The sequence below is a fragment of the Artemia franciscana genome, chromosome 16 (genome assembly GCF_032884065.1).
Source record: "Artemia franciscana chromosome 16, ASM3288406v1, whole genome shotgun sequence".
Taxonomy (NCBI): Eukaryota; Metazoa; Arthropoda; class Branchiopoda; order Anostraca; family Artemiidae; genus Artemia; species Artemia franciscana.
The window spans coordinates 23,867,637-23,882,246 of NC_088878.1; the positions used below are offsets into that span (position 1 = coordinate 23,867,637).

The window sequence follows — 14,610 nt, forward strand, 5'->3', positions numbered from 1 at the left end:
ATACTTTATTATACTGAAATACAGGACAGTAATCTCCTTTTTCTTCCCTTTTTTTCATACCGTTTCATTGATTGCTGAATGCTTAGATGATTTGTTGCCAATTTTTGATGTTTGAAAATTTCGTGATAGTAATGTAGCCATTCGTTATTTTATATCTGTTGTTCCATGTTCATTACCGTCTTTATGAAGATCCTCCAATTTGATAATGGATAGAATAGGTTTTGTGCATGATTTAGTAGAGTCATGTTTCCTAGTTTTATTGCCAGTCGGGTTTCAACGCGCTTCCGGGACCAGACTTGCGGCAATCAGACTTTTTCCAGTAGTGACATGACATGGGCTTCTAACCTGCTATCATGTTACATAAAATAGATTGCATGAGCAACCTCTTGTAAAATTCAAAGTCATCTTGCTGGAAAATTCTATGAAATCCTCTTTTTCTTGCGCTGGAGACTAGAGGATCTTCTTGTAACTTACTATTTTCATACAATAAGCATTTATGTGACATCTGCTGTTAAAGAAGTTCCTATTCTGGTTTTCTTGTTCCTCTAAATTTTTTTGCTGTTCTTATATGAATGTAAGTTAGAGCTGCTTGAGTTGTGTTGCTTGAAGTTATTTTATTACCCACAACGGAACAGAATTGTATTGTAGATTGTCATTGATGGTGGAGAAAAAATAAAGTCCGTATACACATATACAAAGTCCGTATATATGTGCTACGTAAATCCTGCTAATAGTAAAATCTAATTTTGAATGAGCCTTTTGACCAGATCAAATTGCAGTGCTCTGCGTTACACTCTCCATTTGATGACAAGTCTCCCTCCGTTCTATCTGTTAATTCCGTTCAAGTATGAATCTCCACTGGTAGGCTCTAGACAGCGGCTTTGGTTGTCAACACCCCAGCTTTAGTTTGCTGCAATATGAAAGTGACCCGCAATTCTTTGATATCCCTTCTTCAGCACATTGCAGTTCGTGGCTGAATCACATTGCAGTTCGTGGCTGAACACGTCTGAATGTAATGATCTTGATCTGAACTGGCTCACCTACTCATTCTCTAACAAGTGAGCGATGCTGGAGTAACCGTGTGTCGGAATCGAACTTTCTCTGTTTTAATCTTTAGCAATTAAATTAATGAAAACTGCCAAAATAGGGCTAGAAGAGGGATTTAATTTAATATAAATGTAAAATTTGAAATGAGAATTTTACATAAGAGCGTAAAAGTCTAAGCATTGACTAGGGAAGCAAGCAATTTTGAGTTGCAATGTTGTTCTCTATAATTTTTGACGCACAGTCACTCTTGGATTTACTCCTCTCTACACATTTTGATCATATGGCTAAGCAGAATCTTTATTAGGCTATATATATATATATATATATATATATATATATATATATATATATATATATATATATATATATATATATATATATATATATATATAATTTCTTTATACAAATAAAGAAAAAAGACGCGCCGTTGGCGTGAGTAGATCGAAGTAGCCAACCGTAGTTGACGTCTCGATAAATATGGGCCACTCTAGAAAATGAGATCAGTAACGAGTTGGATAACCAGGCAAAGACCTATATAAAATAATCTTCGTGACTTACCACGTGGCTCCTAAGACGCTATTAGTTCTGTCATTTTTTAAAATTAATCCTTAAATGAAAGGTACTGCTAACAACTAAGATGCGTGTCTTGTTCGCTCTGATGTATGCCGGTATTGCTTGAAAAATAAATGTACCATGCAGGGCCGTATCCAGACATTTTTTCGGGGGGGGGGGGTTAAAAAAAACTAAAAAAACTCATGAAAAATCTAAAAGCCTACATTTTTTAAGAAACAATATACGCAGATTTTTTTAATTTATATATATACAGAATTATATAATTTTATATAAAATTTATTAAAGGTGAAGGTGAATATTTTGGTGGAGAGGTACAGACTCGAAAAATGACAAAAAGTCAGATTACCCTGGTACTGCAATAAATTATAGAACCAATCATACAAATTTCAATTTTTATTACGTTTTTATGAGTCGGACAAACATTTGGGGTTTAGGGGGAGGGGGCTTAAACTCCCCAACTCCTCTCCTGAATGCAGCCTTGGTATCATAATTAGTCGAGCATTTTGAATTCCTACATTCAGCGGAAAATGCTATGCTTACTATATCGATCTTGAATTATGAGCTGAATGTCTCGTTTATTATATCATTTGATATACCATCAATTTTGGATTTACTCCTCTTTAACAACTAAGACATGTATCTTGTTCACCCTAGTTAATGCCAATATTTAAAAAATAAAAATAAAAATAAATGATGTTCACCTTGAGAAATTGCCTACGGATTGTTCTGGGTACCCGGCTGACTGACTGTATTTTAAACAGTAGGTTGCACGAAAAATGCGGTTCAATCCCGCTTTCTAGGGCTATAATGAAAAAAAAGGTTGAGATGGCTAGACTACGTTCTACGGATGAAAGATGACAGATTACCGAATATTGTCCTTTTTGGCGAACCGTCTGGGGCTACACGGAAAGCAGGTCGTCCTTTTCTGGGTTGGGAGGATGTCATAAATAAAGATTTAAAGGGAATGGGAACTTCCTGGGAGGGTGTAAAGAGGGATGCTTTAAATAGATTAGGTTGGAGGAGGAGCGTGCGTAGCTGTGTTGGCCTCAGGCGGCTTGGTGCTGCAGTGAGTTATTAGTAGTAGTAGTAGTATTATTTGAGTTTGTTAAATGCCTTCATTCATTAATAAACATTATGTTTACAACACAGACTTAACTAAGTAGAAACTATTCGACTTAAAAATTCAGTCAATGAAAGATATTATGATCGCAGTCTAAAAAAAAAGCTAAGATATGAAATCGTTATATACGTTTTGTATTCAACTGAGCTTCTTTTTTGGTATCTTATTGCCCTTTGATATCGCGTCTAAAAGAGGGTGGTTTTTGTCTTTTCTTTTATAATATTGCTCAAACCCTTTGTTTCCCCTCAAAGTGGCCGAGGAGCAATTAAGTTAAGGCTGAAAGAAAAAGGGGAAAGAGATGGGAGAAAATTGCCTTAGCTTGTTTCATTATGTAAAGTGTACATTGGTACACTGATGATGTTTGGTTTAAATTGAATTGTTTCCACCTTATTCGTAACCTAAGCACGTCTAATACTCCTTTTGGCGTCCCCCAGAGAAGTTTCCCATATTATGAAGTTTGCATATAAAGAATACTTAAGTCACGGTTTATGGCCCAGGTGGTACAATTTTGACGCAAAGAGCTACTTCTTTTAGGAGAGCAACTTTTTCCCAGTGCTTATTTGAATTTGTTTATGACGCATTTGGTTTTTGAAAAGAAACCTTTTTGGTAAACTTTATTTATCTGTTGTGTATTTTTACTGATGGCTTGGATAAAATAAATAATGAAATGTTTTTGATTTTTATGAACTTCAATTCCGAATAGTTGCCTTTCACAACATTGGAATTGATTTTTCTTTATATTGATGTTTCTTTTAATCTCACTTTTTTGTGTTTTATCCTTTTTTGTCGATTTGTTTTTGTATAAAGAGTCATCTGTCTGATAAGGAATTTGGATTGGTTTTCCCCTAGGTACTTCTATTTCGAGGTAAAGAATTACCTATTATAGGAGTGGACCCCATTTTTCCCCGTGCTTATTTAGATTTGTTCGTCATTTTCCGTTTCGCAAAGAAACTGGTTCAGTGAGGTTCAATTATCCCCTACTTTATTTGAACTTGGCTTTTGATTATTTGGTGGATAGATTCCTTTAACAAAATTACTAAGTATGTTTTTTTCGCCTGTTTGTCCATTGCAATTTCTAGAAAGATTTTTCAGTTTGCTAAGGATGCTAAAAGATGCCAGGGCGTTTTGAGGAAAACGCCCTGGCACACAAGAAAAACTTTGGACCTTCGTCTTCATGATAAATCATCTTTGTGTCGAATCGTCACTAAATGTTGATAATTGCAAAACCACTTTTTTAATGTTAGTGAACAAAGTGTAAGTTCAAGAGTTTAAAGAAAACATGCATTTAACGTCTAAAGGATCATAGAAATATCTGATATTTGGCTACTTCTACCTTTTGGTGGCCTTGTTCAAGTGAATTATTTTCATCATGATTAAATTGTCACAGCCCAGATGTCGCATTTTGAACATAAAGACTAACCTCACTCCTGAGAGTAACAATACGATTTGACGACATTTTTTATTTTTTGAAATAATTTTTGATCATTTTTTTGGGCATTCTTAAAGCACCGATTAAATTTTCTTATTGTTTAATCGGCGTGTGTCACATTATTGACGTCTCCTGGCAAGAACGAATAGTAAATGTAGTGATTTTTCTTAAAAACGATTTTTTAGCGAATCAGATGTAGTAAGAAAAAAGTGCATGCTCTACTATCTAGCATTTGTCTAGCTCAGTGGTAAGTACGGAGTGACTTGGGCTAATAGTAACCGAAACTCTATAACAGGAGTTTTAATAATAATATATACGTCTAAAGAACTAAATCTTTATGGTGATTCCAGACATAAAAAAATTCATCAAGTTTAAAGTTACGCGTCGAAATCTACAAGAGTAAAAAAAATCGCCTGTTTTTTGAAAGAGAGGTAAAACACACCCGATGAGTCAATTGATCTGAATGAAAATCATACCATCAAATTCAGCATATCAGAGAACCCTATTGTAGAGGTTTCAAGCTCCATGATTGAATGAGACAGCTCATTCGATCAGAAATTAAAAAGAAATTCAAATATATATATATATATATATATATATATATATATATATATATATATATATATATATATATATATATATATAGTCATTTTTGGATGCGAGAAAACATATTTACAATAAAAATGGCTTCAAAAGATTAAGATGTTGAATAAAAATGTCGTCGGCTGCTGGGAATCGATCCTAGCGACTGCCGTACTGCTTGACCATCGATCGACCGTTGTATAGGGTTCAGAGAACCCTATTGTAGAGGTTTCAAGCTCCCATCTAAGAAATTATGTGTTCGAAATATCCAGTTAAATAATTTTATATTTCACTGTCAGTAAAAAGGGATCATCCCTATTTTGAACTGTTTTACTTTCGTCATGGAAAGGCAGTGTGGTCTTCGAAGTTATCTATTACGAGAAGAAAGGTCACGAGTGCGTGTTTATCTGTTTGTTTTTTCCCAGTGGTTACTGTATCGAACAAATAGCCCTATAAAATCGGGAGAGAGCTCGTTCGATAAGAAATCACAAGTTTTAGTGCCATTTTTAAGTCGCCAAAAAAGATCAGACCGGAGCAAAGTGGCGTTTTACGTCATCTGCGGCACCAAACTACAATTTTGACCCAAAAAGGGCGAAGTTGCTATCGACTAAAAATTATAAAATGCCAATCGATTTAAAGTTATTTAAGAACTATATACTGAGCTTCCCCCTTTCAAAGGCAGTAATGCCGCACGGTAACACTTTCGTTTTGAGAAATTCTAGTATTCCATGCAAAATAAACTGTTAATATTGACATTAATTTTATAAGCTTCATTCAACCAAGTTGATTCACTCAATGCTGGATGAATTATGTACAGTGATGTAAAATATCGCATCAGCTATGTAAAAGAGGGTCGGTGTGTCATTGCGTAGGTGGGGGATGGCCCTGTGCCTCAAAAATTACGTTTTTACCTTCTGATTTTCTGTCTCTCTGTGAGCTTTCAGATGAATATAGGACGGGGTCTGGGGAAGATTTAAATTAATCTCTAATTCTCATTTATTTTGATTAAGCCTGAAAATAGGCACTGTGGGGTGATAGCTCCTTCTTATTGTAAAAAAAATCTTAGTAACATAAAAGAGTACATTCAAACGCTTAGAGGCACAAAAGGTAGAGTGGTGAGGGACATCCTGAACGTCCTCAGGGAGTTTCCCAGGAGGGGAAGACCAGTGTTACCAAGAATTTTCTTTTATCTTCGTTAAAAATGAAAATATTCGGTTTTATGTTTATTCTTTATGTATAAAACACTTTTGTGGCTACGAATTATAAGTTATGCGTGACTTGTGCTTACGGTAACCCGAACTTAAAAAAAAGTTTGATAGTTACATATAAATTAAAAGAATTGACTTTTTACGGGAAATTGAAAGATATAAAATTCGTTAAATATAATTACCCAAAGCTAAGAGGCTGAGCAATTTTGCCCCATTTGCAAAAAAAAACTTTTTCCACAAGTTCTTTCATTCGTGAATTGACATCAGTTTCGTTTTTATCGTAGCTGATCTTCTGCCATTTACATTTTTCAAATGCAGTCGGTCCCTTTTGTCAAATAAGTGGTAGAGAAATTTTGCTAATCCCCAGGCAATTTTTTGCGCTATAAATCTAGGCTGCTACTAATCAATATACAAGTATTAATATATACAATATAACTGCAAGCAGAGGGGGCTTATTTGGGCGATCGCCCCCACTCTTTACCGTCCAAGTTTTGTAATGGTTTAAAAATACTTCTTGTTCCAATCCAACAGTATATATGTTTGAGTAGTCGTTCTTAAAGAATCATAAGCAGCACAATAGCGCTGCCTAAGTAAAGAGTGATGTGGGACAAAGTATTATTCATTTATTTCTTTTTTGTTTTTGTTTTTTTTTTTAACAGGGCGCTTCGTATCGGAGGAGTTGTCGTAGAAACTTCAAAAAGGGCTAATTTGATTAGAAATTTCAATGGAATATTTGAATTAAAATGGAATAGTTGTGGGCATCAAGTCATGGCTAATTGTAGGAAAATCCAAGACAGATAGTCCAATTGAGTGAGAAGAAAAACCTGGCATTAATTTCTCCCCCCCCCCCTTCATTGCTGACGTTACCATCTCCCCCTTATGCTACACTTGTCATGTCACTCCACAATGCCCAACTAGAGTCAAGCTGTTGGAGGTTCTACCAGAGATTCCGTAAAGGTCCGGAAATTATGTCTTTGAGGATGACACCCCCGCAAGAGCCCTCAGGACAAGGGTTGTAAGTTATGCCCTGGGGGCAAATAAGGTTTATATAGAAAGAGTGATTGTATAAACTTCGGAAGGGGCTAATTGGATTGCTAATCAAAAGTTTTGATGTACTTTTTTAGATTCAGAGTGATGGGAGGTTGGATACCCCTCCCTCCGCACTTCGTTTTTTCCCAAAATTCATCTAATAGAAATTTTAGATGGCTATTTGTTATAGTAGAAACTTCGAAAAAGGCTCATTCAATTGGAAATTTAAAGGGCTAGTGCTCTTTTTAATAGTCGAAGGTGATTGAAGGGCAACTAACCCCCCTCCAACGCCCACCATTTCCCTAAACACATCCAATCAAAATTCTGAGATATCCATTATGCTCGACGTAGTTGAGAGGTCCGGAAATTATGTCTTTTGGGAGGAAATGCCCTTGGTGTATATAAGGTTTATGCGGAAAGGGTGATCGTGTAAATTTCGGAAGGGGCTCGTTGGATTGATAGTCAGAAGTTCTAGTGTCCTTTTCAAGATTGAGGGTGATCAAAGGGTGGGTACTGCCCCCCCCATAGTTCGTATTTTTCCGAAATGCATCTGATCGAAATTTTGAGGTGGCCATTTTTTGTCGCAGAAACATCGAAAAAGTCTCATTCAGTTGGAAATTGAAAGATTCAGTGCCCTTTTTAATAGTCGAAAGTGATTGGAGGGCAACTAACCCCCCTCCCACGCCTACCATTTTCCCAAACACATCGAATCAAAATTTTGAGACTGCAATTTTGTTCAACGTAAATGATAGCTCAACGTAAGAAAATAATTACATTGAGGATGAAACCCCCCACCCTCCCCCAGAACCCTCAGGGTAAGGGTTCCCGAAATGAATCGGATCGAAATTTTAATACGGCTGTTTGTTGTCGTAGAAACTTCGAAAAAGGTTCATTCGATTGGAAAATGAAAGGACCAGTGCATTTTTTAATAGTCCAAAGGGATTGGGGGCAGCTAAACCTCCTCCCACTCCCACCATTTGCCCAAACAGACCCAATCAAAATTTCGAGATAGGCATTTTGTTCAAAATAACTGAAAGCTCCGGAAAAAATGTCTTCGAGGAATACAACCCCCACCCCCCAGATCCTTCTGGGTAATAGTTGTAAGTTATGCCCTGGGGGCATATAAGGTATATATATATATATAGAAAGGATGATCGTATAAACTTCGGCGGGGGGCTCATTGGATTTTTAATTAGAAGTTCTAGTGCTCTTTTTAAGACTCAGAGTGATCGAAGGGTGAATACCCCCCCCCCCAAACCTCGTATTTTCTCTAAATGTATCTGATAGAAATTTTGAGATGGCCATTTGTTGTCTGAGAAACTTCGAAAAGAGCTTATCCTATTAGAAATTGAAAGGGCAAGTGCCCCTTTAATAGTCGGAAGTGATTGGAAGGCAACTAACCCCTCATCCCACGCCACCCATTTCCCTTTACACATCCAATCAAGATTTTTAGATAGCCATTTGGTTCAACGTCATTGAAAGGTCCAAAACTTTTGTCTTTAAGGATGACAACCCCCCACTACTATCAGGGCAAGGGGAATATAAGTTGTGCCCTGGGGGCCTATAAGGTATATATAGAAATGGTGATCGTATAACCTTTGGAAGGGGCACATTGGATTAGTAATCAGAAGTTTTAGTTCTCTGTTTTAGATTCAGAGTGATCGGAGGGTGGATATCTCTCCCAACACCTCGTATTTTCCCGAAACGCATTTTGATTTTGAGATAGCCATTTGTTGTCGTAGAAAGTTCAATACAACTCATTCGATTGGACATAAACAAGCCCCTCCCCCCTTCCTATGCCCATCAATTCCTAAAACACACATAAACAAAATTTTGCGATACCCACTTTGTTCAGTTTCGTTGAAAGGATGGAAATTATGTCTTTGACAACCCCCCGTACCTTCTCAAGACCAGAACATAATTTGCACTGTGCTCAAAAACAAGAGCTAAGAGCTCATATGGCACTTGTTACGAAGCAAGAAGATCTAAGACCCGATCTATCTAGATAGTTTTTTAGACTATAAAATGGTAGTTTGATAATTTTCTAAAGACAATTATAGTGTCGTTTTTTTATTAAAATGTACTCATATATAGGTCTATACATATACGATTATTCCTCTTTTAATAATATAGATTTCTGTTTGTTTCAAGTTTTAACGTAGCTCATTAGTTTCATTTGAAACAAGAGCTAAGAGCTCATATGGCACTTGTGACGAGGCGAGAAGAGCTAAGCGCCAAGAGATCATATGGTATGAGCTCTAACAAAATTCTATGAATCAATAGATTGATTTAAAAGGAAAATAAGAGGCTTAATGCCGGTCAGGATTTAAAATAAGAGCTCTGAGTCGCGATGTCCTTCTAAAATCAAAATTAATTAAGATCCGATCATCAACTCGTTAGTTATAAATACCTAATTTTTTCTAATTTTCCCTCTCCCTTTAGCCCCCCCCCCCCAGGTGGCCAAATCTGGGAAAACGACTTTACCAAGTCAATTTGTGCAGGTCCCTGACACGCGTCAGGGACGCGTGTCAGGGATTTTCATCGTCCTAGCACGTCCAGAAGTACCTGACTCGCCAAATCCTTGAACCCCTGCCCCCAACTCCCCCAAAGAGAGCGAATCCAGTACGGTTCCGTCAATCACGTATCAAGGACATTTGCTTATTCTATCCTCCTAGCTTCATCCCGATTCCTCCACTCCAAGTGTTTTCCAAGATTTCCCCCTCCAACTCCCCCCAATGTCAAAGATCTTGTTGGGATTTGAAATAAGAGCTCTGAAACATGAATTCGTTCTAAATATCAAATTTCATTAAGATCCGATCACCTATTCGTAAGATAAAAATACCCCAATTTTCCCGTTTTCCAAGAATTCCGGTTTCCCCCTCCAACTCCCCCAATGTCACAGGATCTGGTCGGAATTTAAAATTAGAGCTTTAAAGCACAAGATCCTTCTAAATGTCAAATTTCATTAAGATCTGGTCACCCTTTCGTAAGTTACAAATACCTCAGTTTTCAAAATTACCCCCCCCCACCTCCACCAAAGAGTACAGATCCGGTCCGGTTATGTCATTCACGTATCTTAGACAGATTTTTATTCTTCCCATCCAGTTTCATTCTGATTTCACCGCTTTAAGTATTTTCTTAGATTTTCGGTCCCCCCCCCAACTGCCCCCCTATTACGCTGGATCCGGTTGAGATTTCATATAAGAGATCTGAGTTTCGAGGTCCTTCTAAATATGAAGTTTCATGAAGATCCGATCACTCCTTCGTAAGTCAAAAATACGTCATTTTTTCTCATTTTTCAGAATTAATCCCCCCCCCCAATAGATTGGAACCGTTCCAATTATGTAAATCACGCGTCTAAGACTTCTGCTTATTTTTCCCACCAAGTTTCATCCCAATCCCTCCAATCTAAGCGTTTTCCATGATTTGAGGTTCCCCCACCCCAAACTCTCCCCGATGTCGCCAGATTCGATCGGGATTTAAAATAAGAGCTTTTAGACACGATATTCTTCTAAATATCAAATTTCATTGAGATCCGATCACCCGTTCGTAAGTTAAAATACCTCATTTTTTCTAATTTTTCAGAATTAACCCCCCCCCCTACTATCCCAAAGAGACCGGATCCGTTCCGGTTATTTCAATCATGTATTTAGGACTTGTGCTTATTTTTCCCACCAAGTTTCATCCCGATCCCTCTACTCTAAGTGTTATCCAAGTTTTAGGTTCCCCCCTACCAACTCCCCCCCGCCTCTAATGTCACCAGATCCGGTCGGGATTTAAAGTAAGAGCTCTGAGAAATCTGAGATTTCTCTCAGAGCTCTGAGATCAGATCCGCTGCAATTACGTAAATCACGTATGTAAGACTTCTGCTTATTTTTCTCACCAAGTTTCATCCCGATCCCTCCAATCTAAGCGTTTTCCATGATTTTAGGTTTCCCCATCCCAAACTTCCCCCAAGGTCACCAGATCCAGTCAGGATTTAAAATAAGAGCTTTGAGACACGATATCCTTCTAAATATCATATTTCATTGAGATCCGATAACCCGTTTGTAAGTTAAAAGTACCGCATTTTTTCTAATTTTCAGAATTAACACCCCCCCCCGTAAATACCCCAAAGAGAGTGGATCCGTTCCAGTTATGTCAATCATGTATCTAGGACGTGTGCTTATTTTTCCCACTAAGTTTCATCCTGATCCCTCCACTCTAAGTATTTTCCAAGATTTTAGGTTCCCCCTCCCAACTCACCCCCCCCATATCACCAGATCCTGTCGGGATTTAAAATAACAGCCCTGAGACACGATATCCTTCCAAACATCAAATTTCATTAAGATTTGATCAACCGTTCGTAAGTTAAGAATACTTCAATTTTTCTATTTTTTTCGAATTAACGGGCCCCCAACTCCCACTCCCCAGATGGTCAAATCGGGAAAACGATTATTTCTAATTTAATCTGGTCCGGTCCCTGATACGCCTGCCGAATTTCATCGTCCTAGCTTACCTGGATGTGCCTAAAATAGCAAAACCAGGACCGACAGACCGACAGAATTTGCAATTGCTATATATCACTTGGTTAATACCAAGTGCCATAAAAAATGGCTGTGGATTTTCAGTTTAATATACATATACTGATACATATTCCTTAAAGTTTTGATAAATTTGTTTATTTATTGAATTTATAAAAGCTAAAACATTTTAAGCGTATTTTGTTTATTCCAATCATACAATAAATAACCGAGTCAAACTCAAAACGAGCAAAAATTAACATTAATAGGGCCGAAAACCCCATGTTTTTCAAGACCAGAACATAAATTGCACTTTACTGAAAACAAAATATATTTAAAATGTTTTTACTAGATGTCTGGAGGGGGAAGTCCTCACCCTTGCGCTCCAATTACAGCGCAAGTGTCTGGTACACTTTTGAAGAGTAACAAGAGAGTGAAGAGCAAGCAGTCTTTCTCTGTCAAGTCCATTCATTTCCCAAACACATCCAGTCAAAATTTTGAGATAGCCATTTTGTTCAGCATAGTAGAACGGTACAGCAACTATGTCTTTAGGGATATTAGGCATGTCGACCCCGCACAATTATGCAATTGGTCCATTATGCTTTAGGACTAAATGTTGCTCTAAAAACAAATCAAAAAGCATTGTGTTAAATGCTTGCCAATAAGACACCTTAGCCATATACCGAGAACGGCTGGGGGTATTAAGTTGAAACTTTTCGGGATACTACTATTACTACTTCTTTTCTTACAATTTAAATAAATAAAAATAGTGTAAGTGTATCCAGGTTGTCAAAGAGCATTGATAGAATCTTTTCGGAATGATAACCCCTATGCCTTCTCAAGACCAGAGCACAATTTGAGCTTTACTGAAAGCATAATACGATTGAAATTTTTTCACCTTTCTTACTTTCATAAATGAAAAATTATGAAAACCTTAACGAAGAAACGTCAGTATATGCCAATTTTACTGACAATCCACGGCCAAATGTTTTTTTTTTTTTTTTTTCAGTAAAGCACAAGTTGTGTTTTGGTCTTGAGAAGGTATAGGGGTTATCAACCCTATTAATGTTAGTTTTTGTTCGTTTTGAGTTTGACTCGGCTATTTATTGTAATTAAATAAAAAAAAAAACAAGTTTTTTAACTGAAAGTAAGGAGCGACATTAAAACTTAAAACGAATAGAAATTACTTCGTATATGAAAGGGTCTGCTTCTTCATCAACGCCCTGCTCTTTACGCTAAAGTTTTGACTCTTTCTCTCAACTCTTCTTTTTAAAACAGTAAAAAACTTTAACGTAAAGAGTGGGGCGTTGATGAGGAAGCAGCCCCTTTCATATACGAAGTAATTTCTGTTCGTTTTAAGTTTTAATGTCGCTCCTTACTTTCAGTTAAAAATCTTGTTTTTTTTTTATTCAATTTCTGAACGTTTTTGAATCAATGCATGTTTTGACTTTGGCTCTCCGCAGAGGAATAATTAAAACGAAATTTGCATATTTATTTTTTTGGCTAAATGACTTTCTCATAGTTTTTACCGAATGATTTTGAGAAAAAAAGGAATGGGGGAGGAAGTCTAGTTGCCCTCCGATTTTTTGGTCACTTAAAAAGACAACTAGAAGTTATAATTTTTAACGAATGTTTTAATTAGCAAAAGATATGCGTAACATGTAAATTAGCTTACTTAGCGAACTTTTGTATTCTCATGTTTTATTACATATATGAGGGGTTCACCCCTCGTCAGTACCTCGCTCTTTACACTAAAGCTTAAATTTTGTCCCAATTCATTAAGAATGACCCCTGAATCACAAAAGCCGTAGAACAAATAGTTGAAATTACTATAAATACTTTAGCGTAAAGAGCGAGGTATTAGGAGGAGATGAGCCCCTCATATACGTAATAATTTCTGTTCGTTTTAAGTTTTAATGCTGCTCCTTACTTCCAGTTGAAAAAACTTTTTCATATTTATTTTTTCATTGTTTTTCTTTTTAATAATGCTAGAAAATCCTGCGCTCCCTTCATGGAAATTTTCTTCCTCCATGACAAATTCCTCGATCGAAAGTTCCCCCAACATATTCCCCTCTTCTCAACTCCTCCCCCAACCAAAAAATCCCCCTGAAAACGTCTGTACACTTCCCAATAACCATTACTATATTTAAGCACTGTTCAAAGTTTGTAACTTGTAGCCCCTCCCACGGGGACCGTGGGATAGTAAGTCGTTCCCAAAGACATAGTTATAAGGTTTTTCGACTACGCTGAATAAAATGGCTATCTCAGAATTTTGATCCGTGGACTTTGGGAAAATAATTAGCGTGGGAGGGGGCCTAGGTGCCCTCTAATTTTGTTGGTCACTTAAAAAGGGCACTAGAACTTTTCATTTCTGTTAGAATGAGCCCTCTCGCAACATTCTAGGACCACTGGGTCGACACGATCACCCTTGGGAAAAAAAACACAAAAAAAAAACAAATAAACACGCATCCGTGATCTGCCTTCTGGCAAAAAATACAAAATTCTACATTTTTATAGATAGGAGCTTGAAACTTCTACAATAGGGTTCTCTGATACGCTTAATCTGATGATGTGATTTTGTTAAGATTCTATGACTTTTAGGGGGTGTTTTCCCCTATTTTCTAAAATGAGGCAAAATTTCTCAGGCTCGTAGCTTTTGATGGGTACAACTGATCTTGATGAAACTTTTATATTTAAAATCAGCATTAAAATGCGATTCTTTTGATGTAACAATTGGTATAAAATTCCATTTTTTAGAGTTTCGGTTACTATTGAGCCGGGTTGCTCCTTACTACAGTTCGTTTCCACGAACTGTTTGATTTCTGTTCGTTTTAAACTTCATTTATATATTGATAGTGATTTCTGGTAGCTTTTCGTTTGGAAGATTATTTGATTTTATTTCTGTTTATTTTTGGCTTAATTGAGCTTTTTACTTTTCTTTGAAAAACTTGTCTTGTGGAAAAAGCTTTTTAAATTAATTATGACAAAAAGTCGAGCTTTAGTGTAAAGAGTGAGGTGTTCAGGAGGGGACTGTCCCCCTCGTTTTCGAAATTTCGTTTCGTTTCACTCCTTGCTTTCATTAGATTTTTTTTGTATTACCCTTTTGATGGCTCTAAACCG

The 14,610-nt window shown here is 36.8% G+C and overlaps 1 protein-coding gene across 11 annotated transcripts in view; it reads left to right on the forward strand.

Annotated features, from left to right (window-relative positions):
• Nucleotides 1-14,610, forward strand: part of LOC136037250 (muscleblind-like protein) — a 295,621-nt gene that overhangs the window by 51,395 nt on the left and 229,616 nt on the right. Inside the window, exon 1 of one of the 11 annotated variants that reach the window (XM_065719868.1) lies at nucleotides 2,619-3,347. The exons of the other annotated variants lie outside the window; for them this stretch is intronic. The gene's annotated coding sequence lies outside the window, so the exon portion shown is untranslated. Of the gene's footprint in view, nucleotides 1-2,618; nucleotides 3,348-14,610 lie in introns of those variants that run through there. 11 annotated transcript variants of the gene reach the window in all.